Genomic DNA, 5310 nt, shown 5'->3' on the forward strand with positions numbered 1-5310 from the left:
ATCAATCTAAAAGTGTTGCTGCATTTAGTAATATCGCTACTAAACAAGTTTACCCTATGACACCTTGTACTGTCAGTGTCGTGGAATCATTATTATGTAACCAAAGACCAACGGTCGAATGGTTAGAGATGTTACTCTCAATAGGCCTACTCACAATAATTAATTTTGCATTTAAACGTAGCAATTAACGATATTACGGTAGGGATTTAGCATGAATCAAAGCATGACAGCATAGTTAACAATTTAGTACTTGTGTCTAAGCGTAAAACAGTTATAAAGCAAGCATGTGTCTCACTCCAAAAGTTGTAAAACAGTTATGAAACAGTAAAAAGTGGGGCTATGAAGTTCACCTTAGTAGCACAAAAGAGTATTCCATGAAAGAATTGAACGAAAGGACGTGACCGAGATCTCAACCTAGAGATAGAACGTATGATCAGACATTGCCTAACAGACAATAGTATATAGTACTATATTGATAGTAATGGTTCACTAAAGAATTTCCATTTTCGGAAGGTTACTATTTATGGAAAGTTTCCACTTATAGTAATTTTCCAATTTTAGAAAGTTCGGGTTAAACTTTAGCAAGACGTTGTATAACTTTACTCAAACTTCGTTGCTATCAAATAAGTCAGGAATGACCAGATGTAACGGGGAGCCCAGGACTCTTGACCAGAATCTAAGTCATGACATTCGAGATCCACAAGCTTACCCATAAATGGCAACCTAGACATCATTCACTTACGACCGTGAGTAGCGATGAAGTTCACATGAATTGTACATTATCTTTGATTAACCTTCACTTTAGGTTTATATGTTATTATATATGTTATATTATATTTATTAATGTATTAACAATTTGATTATCTTATATTATATACTATAAGTTATTATTATTAAATTAGTATAGTTATAAAATAAGTGTTTATTAATAATGTATTGTTATTAACTTACATTATAAGCATTATACTTTATTATATAGTATACTTAGTTATTAACCGTAAGTTATAATAATAATATTAATTTAGTACTAGTTTAAGACCCGCAACCTTGCGGGTTCTTATTAAAATTTTGTTTATGATCAATTTATTTTATTTTATTTTTGAAAATGCAAAACAATTCTTATTAATAAAAGTGAGAGTAAAAGGGAACAACATACTACTACCGCATATAGGACATGCATTTGCAAAATTATAGGAACAGAAAAGGAACGAAAACAGGTAGCTTTGAGTTGACCCAATACATGGCGAAGAACGGAAAAAAACAGTGGACAACGAAGAAGCCAAGCAGCGAAGTTATCTATCCATGATCATCATACACGCTTGGATTTAAAAGCCATTGATTCCACTCGACCTGGACCTTTTTCCATCGACAATGATATCCAAGGAAAACTTTTTACTTGAATTTCGTTGATCGCAGAATGTTCCAGTTTTTCTTCCCGAAGACTTTCAAATTTTTGATTTTTCCAAATCATGTATACACTAACTCACTCTATAACTTGTCATAACTTTGATTATGAATCTATTGTAGCAACCGAAACTTTTCCTTGAAATATATCATCTAAACGTTGAATGTAGGACTATTAATATAGTAATTCCAAATAAATAAAAAATATTCAACAAAATATTGAAGGAAAAATCGACTATAATCTGGTAAACGTGTGACTCGTTAAATTTCTCATTGACATTAACATAAGACTCATGTAATTTTAATAACATGAGTTTGTCTTCTTTGGAACGAAAGCTTCCTAAGCACAAGTTTCCCCAAGCACATGTTTGGCTAGTCTTGTTTCAAAAATAATAAAACAAATTCACATGAAGAGGCCATGGGAAGTTGCTCGTTAAGGACCAATTTACAAGACCTACACAACTACACAAATAAATGGCAAAAAAATTCCACAAGATACGATGAGTAATATCATATACCTACCTTTGCTTTGGGTACAGTTTTATTTGAAGTGAAATCACATACATATTTCCTTCTAACATTTAACCACAAAAATTTATTCTACAAAATCGGGTTATTGTAGAAGTTGTACCTGAGCAGCAATAGCATGAGTATGATAAGTTTCACATTCCTCCCCATTTGTTCCTTCAAATCGTTTCACTGAAGCCTATCCATTTCAAACTACTAAGCATAAATCAAATTAACATTCACATAATTATTAAAATTTGCTAGGTAACATCCACATAACTGAGTTTCAGCACCTTACATGAGATATTGTTTTGAGTTTTGTTGAGTTTTGTATTATTGCTCTTCATTGAGTTCTTACAAGCATTTTTTTTTATCTTAAACCTTCCATACACAAATGATTTTTAGAAATCAGAAAATGATTAAAAATTTAAATTTCCGATGCCTAATTTCTCCAGAATGACCAAAGATGCAAACATAAAAACAGAATATACCTTGGTCCGGTCGTTGTCATCTAATAAGATGTTTGATGGCTTCAAGCCACAATACATGATTCACTCCGAGTGTAAATACCCGCTATGATCAATTGAAAAGTAGGGTTAAATTGTGAAATTTTTTACAAATAAATAGCACAATACTCATGGTTAGAAAAGTCTACTAACGCAAACATCTGACAAGATCTCATGCAAGATCATGTACTGAAACTTCTGGTATTTTATTGTCCTGTAAATCGGCCAGAAAAGCGTGTTAAAGGCCTGTATCAAAAATGAACTTCTGGTATAACAGGAATACAGACTCAATTTGTGTGTGTACAAAAGTCATCATATTAGATACTAATCAGAGTGTTTGACAAATGGTGTAATTCTAGTCACTTCATTCCGACCTTAAAACTTCATCCTAAATTGACGTCCACATTACTAAATTTAACAACTATGAAATTTAAGCAACACTAACAATATATCAATAAATTAATATATTAATTTATCAAAATATCAATTATTATATGAATGTATCGAGATATCAGTATAACAGAGTAATATAGTTGTATAAAATATTAAAAATATTCAACTATTGACAAATAAAAATAGGAATAACAAAATTTGAAAATCCAAACGGAATTTATTGGTAATTTTTTTTATAAAAAAAAAATTGAAACTTTACAGATTTAGGGTTAAATGGTGATGTTTGGTAAAGAAAAAAAAACAGTAATAATTAATGAAGATAACATACCTCCATCTAAGGTTAGGAAACTTCAATGTATACCTATCTATATCAAACCACACAATAACTGTTTATGAAGAATGAAGATTTCGAAAAATTCCAGGGTTATTAATAACAATATTTTATTGAATATCAAAAAACTAATAATTCTTTACAGTATATACCTCCATCGATGGGTAGGAATTGTGATTTTTTATCCATCTATAATTAGGAAGTAGTATGTTATGAGGATTTAATGATTTGAAAGTTAGAGAATTGATTGATGCTTGAAATAAAAGACAAACCTTAGATGGAGAAAATTATAAGTGATTCTCGATCGTTTAGCCATTAAACACTAATACAGAAACCATCGTTTAGCCATTAAAAAATAGATGCAAACATAGATTCAGTTAATCAGAATCGTATATTCAAACATGGATTCAAGTAATCGAACTCACATATTTCATTATAGGAATCAAACTTAAACTAATGATATATAGCATCTAAAATATGAATCCTTTACCTGATTTCACAGACTTTAGGGTTATATTGTAAACCATTATCTTCAACAATGGCCGGATTTAGCTCTTTGATTTGATTCGTAGGTTGTTGTCCTAGAGTTTAAAGATACAATTGAGAATCATCATCAGAAATAACTAATTTGATTTTAGGTGATTTAGGGAAAAAGTTAGGGTAGCTCTCAATTCTGAATGCGTTAACTGGAAATGATTATCTGAACCCCTAATTTTGTTAATCTGGTCGCGAGTGTATTCAAGTTTAAGGGTCTTTTAGACATTTTACTGAATGATTAGCTAATGTTGTTTATTTGTTAGCTAATACCTAAAATAGATGATTGAGATTGAATGTTAGTAATGATCCTAAGGTCATAAAGGGTTTAGCTTTTTTAATTAGGAGAGATAATGATCCTCTTTTAATGTTTAAAAGAGATATGTAATATACTTATGTTAATCGAAAATCATACTAATATATGTTAATTCGAATATTAATTCATTAAATATTATATTTATAATTTTTATAAACTTAGTTAATTATACAATTCAGTAGGATATTTTATAAAAATAATTTTATCAAGTTTTTGTATTTATTTCCCACTTTTCTTTATATATATACTCGGTTTATATTAATCAAATTTAATTAGGTAATAAATATTTAATCGACCTAAATAAATAATTTTATATTTTTTACAGGTTCTATATTATGTAAAATGTTATAAAAATTATTAAATCAAATTTTATATCAAAATATTATTTATTTAATGTTTTCTAATTATTTAACCATTGTAATCGGCCTATAATTAAATAAATAGGAAAAATAATTTAAAATTAATTTTTATATTTTTTTAAAGTATCTAGTGATGTTACTAATCATATAAAAATTTTATAAAAATTTTTAATACACGTTTGTATTTATTTTATATTTTCTTTATTATTTTTCTCGGTTTAGAATAATGCAAAAGTAAATTCTTTTTAAATAATAATCGTCCCATTTATTTAATTTTTATAATTTTCGCTTGTTTATAAAAGTATAATAATCTCAAAAAAAATTATAATTATTTTTATTACTGTTTAATATTTTATTACGAATTTTATATTGTTTTTATGTTTAAATACTACATAATTCGTATTTAATTATAAATAATATTCCATAAATAATCAAAATTATTTTTATACATCATAATACTTATAATACTAATTATAACATGTAAAAATAATTTATATATATTAAATTCAAATTTTTAAAGAATATACAAAAAAATAAAAGCAATTCGATAAAAAAATATAGAAAATACCTCAAGTACTTTCCCAAGTTTGTGAGAGAGTTTTTCCAAAGATTTGATACAAGTTTTTATGAAATGGAAGTGGGTATTTATAGGAAAAAAATGGTTGGTGAAAAGAAAAAATATAAATAAAATAAAGGTGTCAATTTTGACAAAAAATAAAAATATGTTAAAAATGTTTTTAATAAGTTTTTGTTTTTGAAAATATTTAGTCAAAATTCATGGGCTCATTATTTAATTTATAAAAAAATCTCTTTTTTTATAAGCTAAAAATATATATATATATAATGATTAAAATAACTTATCATTTAATTAATAATTATGTTTCATATAGTTTTAAATATAATACGCATTAATATTAATATTAACTAGAGTTATTTTATATAATTAGTGTAAACTTTAGT

Source organism: Rutidosis leptorrhynchoides, chromosome 1 (assembly GCF_046630445.1).
Source record: "Rutidosis leptorrhynchoides isolate AG116_Rl617_1_P2 chromosome 1, CSIRO_AGI_Rlap_v1, whole genome shotgun sequence".
NCBI lineage: Eukaryota > Viridiplantae > Streptophyta > Magnoliopsida > Asterales > Asteraceae > Rutidosis > Rutidosis leptorrhynchoides.